This window comes from Mesoplodon densirostris, chromosome 3 (genome assembly GCF_025265405.1).
Source record: "Mesoplodon densirostris isolate mMesDen1 chromosome 3, mMesDen1 primary haplotype, whole genome shotgun sequence".
NCBI classification, from domain to species: Eukaryota; Metazoa; Chordata; class Mammalia; order Artiodactyla; family Ziphiidae; genus Mesoplodon; species Mesoplodon densirostris.
Window position 1 is genome coordinate 100,845,683 of NC_082663.1, and position 15,232 is coordinate 100,860,914.

The 15,232-nt window shown below is 40.0% G+C and overlaps 1 long non-coding RNA gene and 1 pseudogene across 2 annotated transcripts; one reads left to right on the forward strand and one right to left on the reverse strand.

The window, feature by feature from the left end:
• The window catches only part of LOC132486817 (protein FAM170A-like), a 33,681-nt pseudogene extending 33,015 nt beyond the window's left edge, over window positions 1-666 (reverse strand).
• Window positions 667-2,555: 1,889 nt separating this feature from the next.
• On the forward strand, window positions 2,556-14,525 carry LOC132486299 (uncharacterized). Of its 2 annotated transcripts, none has more exons than XR_009531472.1 (3): window positions 2,556-3,204; window positions 11,041-11,182; window positions 14,433-14,525. It is a non-coding gene; the product is annotated as an uncharacterized LOC132486299 (long non-coding RNA). The 2 variants fall into 2 exon arrangements; XR_009531471.1 differs by lacking the exon at window positions 2,556-3,204 and adding an exon at window positions 7,702-7,795.
• The last annotated feature ends 707 nt before the right edge of the window (window positions 14,526-15,232 follow it).

Consider the following 15,232-nt stretch of genomic DNA (forward strand, 5'->3'; position numbering starts at 1 on the left):
CTTTCCTTTTTGCGTTAATGTTTATAAGCACTTGTCGATGCAGCTGGCACTGTACTAGATGCTTTATTTTAAATTTTATTATTACAACCCTGTGAGGAGGCTAATAGTGTTTAAATGTGTTTAATAATGATGAAATGTGTGAGCCCTAGAGTTTGATCGTCTGGAGTTGGAATACCTGAGGTGTCACCTATTGGCTCTGTGATCTTGGGCATAGTAAGCTTTTTGTACCCCAGTTTCTTCATCTGCAAAATAGTGGCAATAATGATAATATATAATACTAATAATTATTAATAATAGAATACCAACATTATCATATTGTTATGATATACTATATAATTATATATTATTATGAATCTAATCTCTTAATATTACTATATTAGTAATACTATTATTATTATTAATATTATTATGACTATATCTCGCTTTCCGGGCGGCTGGGACGCAGGTGGGCCTGGCGGGTCCGCGCGGCCTCGGGGCCGGAACCCGGGGTCCCCGCCCACCCCAGCGTCCGCCGCGCGCCCGCAGCGCGCCGAGCCCCACGCCCCGCGCTTCCGTCCTGGGTCGCGGTGGCCGGAGGCGCATCCGGGTCCGCGGGACAGGCGGGCGCCGAGGTCGCTTGTGTTGGGGGTAGTGGTGCGGCGAGGATCCGGCGCCTCCGCGGAGCATGGCGGGTCAGGGGCTGGGGGCGCCGCGCCTTGCTATGCCCTCCGCACTTTCCCGGCTCTGAAGCCTCGAGAACACGGCCAGGCAGCGGTAGTTTAATGGGGAGTTTGCCTGCTGGGAACTAGGGGCCTGCTGGGGTCTCAGTTCTTGGCTGGCCCCGAACACGAGGTTGCCAAGCGTGTGACGGCAGCAGGTAGGAGTGAGCCGCTGGTGCAGTGATGAGCAGGGAAGGAAGGACACTGGCTGTTGGCCTGTGAACCTAGGCAAGAATGACCAGCCAACACAATCCAGACCAAGGTCCGTGGGCCCAGCTCGGTCCTGTGCGGCTGGTCAGTGGAATAGACCTGCAGGTGTGGCTCTTGTCACTCTAGGGCTGGCTTCAGGACAGATGAGGCCAGGGAACCGTCCTGGATTCTCCAGGAGGGTGCTCCGGAGTGGAGCCGGGGGTGTGTGCCCGGCTCAGCACGGTGGCCACGCACGTCCAGTCTGCCGGCAAGGGCAGTGGGGAGCCGGGGGAAGTCATGGCCTTGGGAGTCTCCTCCTGCTGTAAAAGAACCCGCAGGCTTATAAAATAACTTGTGTGTGGAATGTTGGTGGGTTGAAAAGCAGTTCTGTGTGCTTTTCCCCCTTAGTGTGGATCAGCAGTGCTGAGGCAGCAGGCGTCATACAGAAGTGTGAGCAGAGACTGTCTGGAATCCCCGAGCTCCAGGGAAACTAGAGGTGACAGCCAGCCTAGTGAAGAGGACAGGAGCTGGGGGCGGTGGCGCTGGCAGCAGCCCAGCAGGCACCCCTCGTCAGAGGGCCCTAGTCCTGGATCCAGCCGGGTGGTCAGGGGAGCTGCAAGTGGGTGAGCAGAGCCCACAGTCCTGAGCTGTTCTTCGCTGTGTTTGCGTCGTCTCCCCCCATCCAAGGGGAGAAATCTAGATGAGGTTTAAGAATCAGTGCTTTAAGAATGTGGATCTCATAGGTGAAACCTCGGAACACATGTTTTCAGCACAAGGTGTTAAAGTGAATGGAAGGATTCAATGTCTTTTCCAGGAGAGTGTCTCCATGTGGGCAGAATTAGAGAATAAATGGGTCTTGAATTAAAAAAAAAAAAAAAATATATATATATATATATATATATATATATATATCTCATAAGGTTACGGTGAGGATTAGAAGGTTAATATATGCAAAGAGTGTACACATGGAAGCACTCAATAATGACTGGCCATTGTTATCATCATTTATATTAATATTCCAGTTAAGTGGTTGAGCATCAGAAAAATCAAGTCACATTCTTAAGGTACACCAGTTAGTTTCAGACCCAGTTGAATGTGACTTTAGTGCCTGTGCTTTTAATCACATCCCATAAGGAGACAGCAGAGCTATTTTCTAACTGCAACATTAACTGACTCTTTTTTAAGTTACTTAAACTCTCTGATTTTGTTTGGGTTCCCCCCTAAAGCAGATTCTATGACAAGGGCTTGATGAATGGTCCCTAGGGAATGTGATTTTTCTTGAAGTGTATATTAACGATTTATTAATTAACGACTGTAGCCAAATCTGATAAAGCAGGATAAGCACAGCAGATTGGGAAGAGTGGAACAGGGAAGAAAGGAAGCCAATCCAAGGATGCAGTTTTAAGAGGGTGGCCGGGTGCAGCTGGGGCTCAATGCTAGCAGGGCCGCACTGGAGTTATACAGAATATGCCTCAGAATCGTCCACCAGGGATGGGGAAAGGTGAGTGTTTATTTCCCAGTTCCTATCCTATGTTAATCAAGCGTTGCTCCAGGGGTGTTAATTTCCTTGTACTTACAGTTTTGCACATGACCCATCACAGCCCAGAATCTCAGTGGACAGAGAAGCTTGGGCCAGAAAGAAAGTGATGGGCAGTGCAGCAGAGGTGTGTCATTTTGTCAAAGGTTATATCTGCGGCACAGCTGGTTGCCACAGCCATTTGAGCAAAGCCGTGCACCAAGGGGTTATAAAGGTGTTTAGCACCCTCTGCCTACTGGAATACACATATTGATTCCATGAGATATTTGCTTCATGTTTGCATAGGTAAATTTTCTGTCATTCACACTCAGTTATTGAGGTGATTCAATGAGATGTGTGTACAAGTGCTCTGAAAGCTATGTCATGTAGACTATTACACTACACATGTGATATTGAGATCTCCAAAGCTGAAGGTCAAGCAGTGGTTGAACAATTTTTTTAACCCATTAGTCTGAAGGTACTTTTGAACTCAACACCTCTCTCATTTCATGTAAGTAATAAACCTTTCATACCTTCTTGTTGTGTGTCATCAGTCTTGACTTTCCAACCAGATTTTGGGTGGGAGGTTTATTCTGTTTCTTCAGAGTGGTTACGACACAGAGAAATCTGGATTTCAGCTGAAAAAAATCACCTCAAGACCGCAACAGGGCATACTTCACTGAATTCCAAACTGATTGCTGATGTGATCCTTTGGATTGGAAAAGTCCAAACAGTTCATCTGCCCCATCCCTGGTCATTTGGCTACTGGCTGTCTTGGATGCTGGACCCTAATATTCTAAGGTAAAAATAGAAGAGCAGAGAATAAAAGTTTATGCTGACTAGGTTAAAATCTGAGCCAGTCTGGCACTTTCTGTCTTGAGTGGAAATCAATCTGTGTTCTACTTTCAGAGCTAAATACAGTTATGAAATGTTGAATTTTCTTTTTTAAAAAAATATCTATCTATCTATCTATCTATCTATTTATTTGGCTGTGCCAGGTCTTAGTTGTGACCTGCGGGGTCTTTGTTGCAGCGTGTGGGATCTTTTAATTGTGGCATGCGGGATCTAGTTCCCTGACCAGGGATTGAACCTGGGGCCCCCGCACTGGGAGCAAAGAATCTCAACTGCTGGACCACCAGGGAAGTCCCGAAATGTTGAATTTTCAATGTTATTTTTCTGCTTTGTGTTTGAATTCTCACTTCTTCACTTACCTGCTGTGGGATGTTGGTCACATTACTTCACCTCTTTGGGCTTCAATTTCCTCATTGCAAATTTGAGATAATATTAATAATAAATCCAAAGAACTGTTACGAGGATGACTGTAATGTGTTTGGAACATAAAGACATTCAATTCATGTTAGCTGCTAATATTATTGTTATTATCATTATATGTGTTGACAAAGATCTGTAGGTTTATTTTTTGAGTGTTTAAATGTAATGGTTATTTCTATTAATTGAATTTAGTGATGAGCTGCTCTAATCTGACATTTATATGAAATATAGAGGCTCTTAGAATTACCTTGTTGTCTTGACTGAGAGAGAAGTTTAAATGCTTTTGACCCTGTGGGGAGCCCTCTGACATCATGAAATCACATATCCTTTCTAAAGTTGATTTTCTAAACAGAAAATTGATAGCCCGGTCCATAACTGATTTAGAAACAATTGGAAAATGTCAGGTAACTTGCAAAGGAATAATGATTTTGCTGCTGCTACTGTGTATTAATAGAGGTTGTTTCCCACTTAAAGAGCTGGAAGTGCCTTGTGTTCTTATTCCAGGTACTTGACATGTACCCTGTGAAGGTGATTTGGGCACACATGGTACCTATGTAACAGATCTCTATCTCATAGACTTATGTAAAAGAATGTAAGTTTAGCCCAGTGTAATAGTCTGACCCCATTTTTAAAGCATTTTAATTAATTTATTTTTATTTTTTAAAATTAAAAAAAACTTTTTTAAATTTTAAAATTTTTCTATTTTTAACGTTTTTTAAATTAAACAAAATTTTTAAATATTTTAGATTTTATTTACTTTAAATCTTATCTGACCCCATTTATTTGATGTTTGCTGACATCTTAAACCTCATCCTTCCCTCCTCCCCTTGTGCCCCACTTCTGGGAAATCTGATAAGAAAGTCTGAGGGCTTCCCTGGTGGCGCCAGTGGTTGAGAGTCCGCCTGCCTATGCAGGGGACGCGGGTTCGTGCCCCGGTCCGGGAAGATCCCACATGCCGCGGAGCGGCTGGGCCCATGAGCCATGGCCGCTGAGCCTGCGCATCCGTAGCCTGTGCTCCGCGATAGGAGAGGCCACAACAGTGAGAGGCCCGCGTACCGCAAAAAAAAAAAACAGAAAAAAAAAGAAAGTCTGAGTGCTTCCACCTTTGGTGTTGATGGGAAGTTCAAGCCACACAAGCCCCTGCCTGTGCACAGAGGCCCTCATACCAGCCTCACCCTCTAACCACCATAAAAGCCCCCACAGGTCTTCTTCCAGCTCTCACAAACCATTTTCAGTCCAGCTTATGAAGACTACCCTGCTCTCCCCAGAAAGCCTCATTAAGTAAGTAATAAACCTTTCATACCCTCTTCCTGTGTGTCATCAGTCTTGACAGTCCAACCAAATTTGGGGTGGGAGATCCATTCTGTTTCATCAGAGTGGTTACAACGCACAGATATTGGCGTGTACTGAAAGGAACCAGGGTTTCTTGGAGAACTAAGTCCAGGTTTGGGGCAAGGACAATACAAGGTAAGTCTGGGATATCTTGTCATACTGTAAAGCAGGGAAGTGCTCCAAGACTAATGGGATCATGTCAAAAGAATAACAGAAGCCAGGATGAAGGGGCTTCCACTTGTCAAAATGGGACAGTTTGAGCATTGAAAAGAATAATGATGGTACGAGATTATATCACATTGAACATAAATCTAGAGTGATAGAAAGAAGAGGGAAAAGAGAGGGGGAGAGAAGAAATAAGTAGGAAAGCTCTTCTTTACAGAAGATTATAGTAAATGTAGAAAAAGGAGAGAATTTTTTAAAAAATCACCATTTTGCACCTGAATGCAATTCAAGCAAAGATCATCAAAGAATACTAAAACTTTTGAGTAAAATGTTGTTGGAGGTGGCAAGAAGTATTATCCCATGGATTATGTGTTTCCATTGCCAAGGAAAATTAACCTTTAGAATAGATACCTGACACAATGAGAGGCATACAGTGTCCCCTGTGTGCTATGTAGTACTTATGCCAAAATATTTAACCTGATTCTCGTGGTGAAGAACAATTAAATATAGAATGTGGGGCATAATATAGGACAACTGTCCTGAATTTTTCAATGTTGTGAAAATAGAAACAGAAACAAAAAGAATGCCCTTCAGGAAAAGATGTAAGATACTAAAAGACATAATCAAAGGCAATGTGTGAACCTTGATTTGACCCTAGATTGAAAAAGTAAAACAATTAAAAAAAACCATTTTGGTCAACTGGGGAAATTTGAATGTGGATATATGAAAGTGATACTCTGATTATATAGGAGAACACTCATTCTTAGCAGATGTGTGATATTTAGGGATGAACTGTCATGGTGTCTGGAACTTATTTTCAAATGGTAGAGCAAGAAAGTATATATATATACATATATATATATATATATATTTTTTTTTTTTTTAAATTTTTTTTTTTTGCGGTATGCGGGCCTCTCACTGTTGTGGCCTCTCCTGTTGCGGAGCACAGGCTCCGGACGTGCAGGCTCAGCGGCCATGGCTCACGGGCCCATCCCTTCTGCGGCATGTGGGATCTTCCCGGACCAGGGCATGAACCCGTGTCCCCTGCATCGGCAGGCGGACTCTCAACCACTGCGCCACCTGGGAAGCCCAAAAGTATATATATATTCTTACACAAAAAAATATGATTAGTCCAGAGATAGGCAAGAAGGAAAGAAGGAAGGAAGAAATGTTAACACAACATTGTAAATCAATAAAATCAAATAAAATAAAAAAGAAAATTACCAGAAAAAAAACAAGGGTGATAAAATATTAATATTTTGATGAATTTAGATGAATGGTATTTTTTGTTCACTTCTTTCAGCATTTTTGTAGGTTTAAAAATTTTTAAATAAAATATTTAAAGTTAAAAGCCCAATGTAACAGCAGTAGAAACAATAAAAGAACTTCAGAAGACTGCTTAAGCCAGCAAAACTCTTGTTACTTCCCCTGAAAACTTAATAGATTTGAACAGATTGTAATATTTGTACCTGGAAATTATTCTTAATGTACAAAACAAATAGCAATTATTATTACATCAAAAGACCTGCTGCACAGCAACCCGTGTTCATGAATCAATGCTATCTTCCCCTATCTCCAGCATCTATATGAATTATTATGCTGTGAAAGCTGAGTAAATATGTGCTCTGTGACAACAAGGACAAATAGACAACTGACTTAGAGATCTAAAGATTTATGGTTGCTGCAGATCTTATTGTGGGATGTCGTTAATACCAGATTCGATTTGAGAGCATCATGCTTGAACTGAAAATGAACCCTGACTTCTGTGATTGGAGAGCCACTGGCAAGACTCACCTGTGATTAACATCTCTCTGCTCAAATATCCTTAGACTGCTTGACGATGACATTTCTGACTTGTCTGGCTTGTGTTATTGTGTCAGAACACAGCAGTAATTCCTCGACCTGCTCCTGTGCCCTGAGAAAATAATTGGTGTGCTCATTATCTTTTAAGAGCCTGGAGGAATTTATCCTATTAAGATGGTGGGCAAATGAGTGTTTACCCAGCTCTCTTTGACTTTGTAATGCCTTCCCATAATGGTTATTGTGCTGCCCTTTGACAAATCTTTGTTCCTTTCTATAGTACTTTTTTTTTTAAGATGACAACTTATTTTTCTTTTCCTCTGCCGAAAGACTCTCATTATGAAGAGAGATTGCCAGTCAGTGTAGTATTATGAACTCAGCGTAAAATGCAATGGTAAGAGAATTCTCCAGCATTACATATTCCATCCTCAGCCAATGTGAGATGTAACTATTACAGTCATATTCCATGTTTTTTTTTTCACATTTGTAACATGACAGTTTTTGGTACTTGGTTTTTAAAAAAATGTTCCTTAGATTTCAACCTTTATTTTATCACACATCTTTTCTCCCTAGTAGAGAACATAACTTGCTCTACATACAGATGAAAAACCATAGGCTAGTTTAATGTATTCAGTGAGTTTAAGGAATATGAGTTTTGGTAAAAGTGAAATTTCCTTATAAAATGATTATTCATCTCTGAAAACTGGAAAATTCCTGTTGAATGCATACTTTCAAAATGAAACCAAACTGTTATTTCAGTATCATACGAGTGTTTCCAGACATCTAAAAGAGAAAAGCCTACAATCAGATTCAGATGACACAGGTTTGAATCCTGATGTTGCTACCAGCTTAGGGTAGACTTTGAACAGGCTTCGAGCCTTCTTTGAACCACAGTTTTGTGAAATGGGTACAGTAATCCCCACCACACAAGGCTATTGTAAGGGTTAAATTATGATGACATCTATCAAGGAGCCTGGAAGTATTAGGCATCCAATTCATGTTGTCTGAATTTGAATCTATTGAGAATCCCTAACATCCAAATAATTAGTGTGGAAAGGAAATTCACACCCTGACTTACTGTAGCTAAACAAATAGTTTTATCTTTACTTAATAGAAAGTCTGGAGGTAGGTGTTGCTCTTCCTTGGTTCAGAGGTTCAATAGTATCAGGGTTGGCTGGCAACTCTATAGACCCCCTGGCCTTTCCTTAATAGTCATCACAAGATGAGGGCTACATCGCCCATCATCAAATCTGTGATCATGGCAAGAGGAGGAGGGGCAGATCAGTGACTCATGTTTGTCCCTTTGATCGTGAAAACCAAGATTTTCCAGAAGCCCCAGTCAACTTCTGCTTTCACTTCTCTGGCCAGAACTGTGTCACGTGGCCTGCTCTGGAAGTGATGGAAGCTGGAAAGGGAGAGTTTAGTTTTCCCAACCCCTGCCACAGAGTGGAGCAAGGGAGGAGAGGGCTGGGAATGGGACTGGGGTTAACTGAAACATGGTGCTGTCCCACAGGGTTACTTGAGGAACTGGGGAAGCAGTATAAGAGCATGGGTTTTAGATGGTCTTGATCTGTTTTGCCAGTTACCACCTGGTGGCCTGGAATGATTTACTTAATATCTCTGAACCTCAGCTTCCTTATCAATATTAAAAGGTGAATAATAATCATCTTTCAGGGTTGTGGTAAAGATTATAATGTATACTATGTATATATAATATACACTGGATATATAGTATACACATATATACACATACTGGATATATCCTAAATATTGCATGGGACATGCTTATACTAAAATAATACCCATTGCTTACCTGAAATTTAAATTTAACTGGGCACCCTGTATTTTATATGCTGAATCTGGGAACACTGCCACAAGCACATCTTAAAAGCTGCTTCATCAGTTACAGGAACCTGCTTGTCCTCCAAACTCCAAAGAGAAAGCAAACCCCCTGATGAGATACCATTTTGTATTTCTCACTTTGCTGTGATAACAAATTGGTCTTCCTTTGTAGATGTAAGGGTAGCAAAAATCAAACCTCATGTGAATACTTACCCTATTAGCTGATGAACATTTCTTTGCTATGATCAATTTTATTTTTTTCTGAACTTCTAGATAGTAAAACGACCTGGAGGATAGGGGCAGAGAGACACACAAAAGTTTCTGCCTCAGAAAATTGTCCCAGGTTTCAAGGCATAAGAGCTGAATCTTTGGCAAGGAGCCACCACAACTAATGTTGTGACTTTGTACAATGCACTTACCCTTTATATATTTATTTTCTTCAATATATAATGGGCATAGCACTTAACTTATAGAATTTTAGTGGATATCAAATGAGGTCATTTATGTGCACAACATAAATATGAATTTTATTGAGAGTCAGAAGCTAAAACTAGGATCAACCTCAAGGGAAGTATTTGTAAAATTAGGGCTAATTTTGGCATTTGATAATTTTCTAGGAATTTATCCATTTTATCTATCTTTAAAATTTTATTAGTGTATAGTATCTAGCTGTTCATTAATTGCTGATATTGTAATTGTGTACCTAAAAGAACTAATAGAATCCAGAGACAACCTATTAGAACCAGTATGTGTTTAGCAAAGTTGCTGGATACAGCATCAACTTACAAAATCAAAAATATTTCTCTATACTAGCAATAATTAATCAGGAAACTCCAGAAAAATAATATTCCATTCATAATTGCAATAAAACTATAAACTATCTAAGAGTTAAAGTAACCTAGAATATGTAAGACCTTTATGAAGGAACTCACCAAAGTGTGCTTTTCAAAAAGTTAAAACCATGACTTTCATACAAATATAAAATCAACATGTTAAAGATTTTAAACACATTAATTAATAAGGGAACCAATAAGGTGTATGGCCAGTTCAAAGAGAACTTAAGATGCCAGGGATTTATAGGCAGTTTAGCAGAGAAATATCGGGACTGCTGAATTAGTTATAAAACTAATGTCCCAAACACAGACCATAAATCTTTGGAGTCATCTCTTTCATTAGACACAAAATTATTTGCATCTACTGGAAAAAATTCTAGAAGTTAACATGTAACCTCACTAAGTTTGAGACCTTTTATTAATGGTAAACAATCGGATAAACTAAATACATTTCATAACTATACTTTTGTGACCTTTGCCCTCATGTGATATTGAAAGGATGTCCCACTCACCTTTTTGTGGTCTTATTTCCAAGTTTCAAATAATTTTCCTGACACACTTTAAAATTTGGGTGAAGGACATGAAAGATGATATGAAGAAAGGGAATGTCATTTCATGCTCTTGGATGGGATGAATTCATATTATTAAGATAGAGATTTTCTTTAATTTAGTATATAAATGCAATGCAATTTCAGTAACAATTCCAGTTAGATATTTTAGGGAAACTATTAAATTTGCTGTAAAATTTGTAGAGAGAAATAAAAGTTCATGGCTGTCTGCTGCTTAAAGAGAAGTCGTAAAGACGAAGAGCTTGCCCTGCCAGATATTAAGACATACTACAAGGCCAGAGTAATAAAAACAATGTGCTATTGCTATAAGATCAGATAAACAGATAAGTGGAAGAAAATGATGCACTCAGAATGAGACTCATATATCCATGGGAATTTAATAAACTTTAAAGGAATTACCACACATCAGTAGAAAATGTTTAGTTGAAGTTTTTTGGAGAAATTGTCTCACTATATGGAGAAAAATTGGATCCCTACCTAAGACTACATAATGAGTTACCTCCAGATAGATTAAACATGTAAGTTAGAAGGGGAAAAAATACAGCTGGTAGAAGAGAATGTATGAGATAATCTTTACAATCTAGGAATGGGGAAACACTTCAAAAAATTTCAAAAGGAAAAACAAAGCAAAAGATTGCTAAATACAATTATATCAAAATTAAGGCTCCCCCTGCAAATACGCTGTATAGATGGGAGAATTTTATTGCATGTAAGTTATACCCCAATAAAGAAAACAATCAGAAATACTGTGGGAATGTACGTTTTGGATTGGTTTGTACCAGCAAGATACTTACTCATATGCATATCTATGTAAAATCTTCCAGATACTGACTTTTGGGAACGATCCACTGGGAACAATATGGAGATTGAAATCATGGAACGAGACTGACAAACAGTTTCCATTGTTCCATCCCACTGCAGCCCTCCCTCCCTGAGCAAGAAGGATTTTTCTTGTACACAAACCAAGTAAGTCGTGGGGAACTGTGCACCTTAAAGAATCCAGGAGGTGAAATGACCTCTCCATAGCTCTGGGAGACTTTCTAACTTCATTCATTTGGCACTTATATATGGTACTAACCCTGGTCCAGGCATTGTTGTAGTTGTGCAGAAAGAGCATCAAACAAAACTGATCCATCCTCTGTACTTGGGCAGCTGTCATTCTGTCCCCAGCGCCCTCAGGTGAGACTTCAGGCAGGGAGAGGACCACAGGGGAAGATCTCCAAGGATGAGAAGGTTAGAAAAGAAGAAATAATCTGTGAAAGCTTCATTATGCTCAGGAAAATTAAGGTTTTTCATTCATGAAGAACACTATGGACCAAATTAATAGATGACTAAATGGGAGAAGGTATTTTCAATGTTTAAAACTCGAAAGGAATTAATAATTAGCAGGGAATTTCTGTAAATTGACAAAGTCAGTTACTGCAATAGGAAAACAGGTAAAGACTATGAGAGAGCAATTTACAGAAAAGAAAACTCTCAAAACCAAGTACTCAAAGGCATATGCCAAAGATTAGAGAAATTCAGGTTAAATTAACAGTATTAAATTAGCAAAAATTAGAAAACTGGATAATGCTGAGTGTTGTCAGGGAAGCAGCTATGCAGAAAGCTTCATGAGGAGTAGATTGATACAGCCATTCTGAAGAACCGTCTGGCATGATGTGGACAAATTAAGTGTACATACATACTATGACACAGCAATTCTGCTACTGAGAATTTATCCCAAAGAAAATTTCAAATATTTTTATAGTGTGAAATATATAAAGATAACTATTACAGTAATGTTTACAGTGGTGGGAGTTGGTGGCAGTTTGGGTAGAGTAAATAGGCAAGACTTGGAGAATACATACCATGGGTGGTTATGGAGCTTTAGGAGGAACATATCTGATGTACACATAGAAATAAGATTAGATCTTAAAAAGATAGTACTTAGTCCAAAAGAGTAAGAAAATGAATGAGATCTATAAGGATTTACATAGTTTCAAATAAATGCCAACAAAATCATACAACACATTTTAGAGCACTTTAAAATAAAAAGAAATAAATAGGGCTTCCCTGGTGGCGCAGTGGTTAAGAATCCGCCTGCCAATGCAGGGGACACGGGTTTGAACCCTAGTCTGGGAAGATCCCACATGTTGTGGAGCAACTAAGCCCATGCACCACAACTACTGAGCTCGTGTGCCACAACTACTGAAGCCCGCATGCCTAGAGCCCATGCTCCACAACAAGAAAAGCCACTGCAATGAGAAGCCTGTGTACCGCAAAGAAGAGTAGCCCCCGCTTACCGCAGCTAGAGGAAGCCTGCGCGCAGCAACGAAGACCCAATGCAGCCATAAATAAATAAAGAAATAAATTTTTAAAAAAAGAAAAATACAGCAGAATGGTTACCTTGGAGACGTGGATAAGTAGAATAAATAACTGTTAAAACTAGAGAGACTCATATGGATCGATGATTATAATGTGCCTTGAGCTGAGGCATATTATTCTGCCCTGTATATCTGATAAACAACTAATAAAATGAAATGAAACATAGTGCACCAAAAGAACCTAAGCATACATGGCTGTTGAAGAGATATGCCTTGCTTACTCCTTGGCTCTGTTTAAATTTATTGCCACGATTGCATTCTGGGGTGTGGCCCAGCTGGGAGGCTGCTGGAGGCTGATCCAGGGTTTTCACATGCTCTAAACTCAGAGACCAACAAGGAAAATCCCGAAAGAAGGATCACAGGCACAATCAAAACAGTTCTGGTCTCTACTTTTGTGCATATTCTTAAAATGCTGCAAAATTTTTGAATATTTTCTTTGCTATGAAGCAGCCCCATGTTTCTGCATTTCCTCCCCTGTTTATTTAGTAAATCATTTTCTTTTTTTTTTTTTTTTTTTTTTTTTTGCGGTATGCGGGCCTCTCACTGTTGTGGCCTCCCCCGTTGCGGAGCACAGGCTCCGGACGCGCAGGCTCAGCGGCCATGGCTCACGGGCCCAGCCGCTCCGCGGCATATGGGATCCTCCCAGACCGGGGCACGAACCCATATCCCCTGCATCGGCAGGCGGACTCTCAACCACTTGCGCCACCAGGGAGGCCCATATTTAGTAAATCATTTTCATGTTTATGCTTCTACACTTGTCTAGCATGCGAATCACTTGATGAAATATCCTCTTATTTTATCTTCATTACAACTCAGCTGGAGGCCCTCTCTTTTGCAGTTGAGAAAACAAAGGCTTAAGACTTCAATAACTTTCAAAATGTCATATATCTGGGAAGTGATGCAAGCAGAACTTAACATCAAGTCTCCTGGCTTCAAACCACACTTTTTAATCTAATACTTTAGGCTGCTTTAATGCAAAGAAATCATCAGTTCTAACCAAATTTCAAGTAATTGAAAAAAAAATTAATGAAGTTCTTATAGAGCTTTCTATTGCTATTTATGCAGAAATTAACTAAGAATTAATTGGCGAAGAGACAGTAGATCAGATGACCGGGGAAAGGCAGTTTTCAGGTGGAAGTCTGAAAAGTAGCACTAAATACTATAATTCCCTGGTCATCCACTACTATTTGGAAACCATAATGCCTTTTATTATAAATTCTGAATTTCAAGGAATTTCAACTTACCCAAATGCATTAGGCCATGAATTGCAAATACTCTATAGTGTCATCACAGATGCAGTTTCCAAAAAAGGAATATTTATGGCATTAAACTTTTCAAAATCAGAAAATGTTTTAAGCATGTATGTAATTCAATTTTGCAAAATGACAGATATAGCAAAACTGATTAAAACAGAACTTACACACGCTGAAGAAAAAGCAACAAGAATCTACTGTAAAGTGGCTGGTGGGTTTTCTCCAAGTGTCTTGTAAGAGGTGAGACTACGATCACCTCTCTCCTGAACCACATGTTGTCTACAGCCTCCCAGTGCTCAGGTGACACAAAATTATCAGAGAGATTTGATGAGAGTACTCTTGCACTCCGCTTCCACATTTGCTTTCAGAATGAAGACATGAATATTGCCTCATCTAGCCCCATCTAACTTTCAAACCTTATTTACACAACTCTTTTTCCACCTTAACCTTAATCTCAAGTAAATACATGGTCCTTCCTCCTCCTCAAACTTGCTGTGTTCCCTCTCATCACAGCTCTCTGCGTATGTGCTTCCCCTGAATGGAATGTTCTGGAATGTTCTTCAATTCCCTTCATCAGTTTAATTCTTATTACTTCTTCAGATCCCAGGTCAGAAATCATTTCCTTAAGAAGTCTTCTGGATCTCCAGTTGATATGAGCTCTCGGAGAACCAGATCTTTCTCCTTTGGATCACTTATGCGGTTGGTAGTTATACATTTATTAATGTGAATATTCGCTTAATTTTTGTCCTGTCTTCCCCAACAGACTAAAAATTCCACAAGAATTTGTTTCTTAACATGTTATTTTATTTTTCCTTAACACTTTCTCACCCAGTATCTAATGCCCTGTTGCTTTGGCGGGGGTGGGTGGGTGGGCAGTGGTCATTTGATTCCTCAGCACCTTTGTATACCTTTTTTTTGTGTGTGGGGAGTTCTTTGTGTGTGGGGAGCCTTATTAGCCCACCGCTCACAGTGGCAGAGCCCATAACCTTACTTTTCTAGCCATCATGCTTTGCAACCAAGCACAAACATTGACGCAGGCCAAGACATCCAGCCTTCCAGAGGCACAGTCCAAAAGACTCTAGGAGTTGTCTCTAGTACCTGGAACCACCAGTGCAAACTGTGATGTTGTGCCTGGTGGTAGCCCTGGTGCTGGAACAGTCTTGTGTCTTATTTTGGAGATTGTTCTTGCAAGAGTGAACATCAAGCCTGCTTCTGGGTCCTTCCCAGAGATTCTGAAACTTATATCATTTTAATGAACTATTTTTTTCTGCTTTAATGAGCTAGAACAACTTCTTTGGTTTGTAACTGAGAAAGAATCTCAAGATGAATAAGTGAATAATGGAATCTCTTTGCTGCCAACACAAATTGTATGTTTTAATGTCTATGCTGTCCTATGAAGT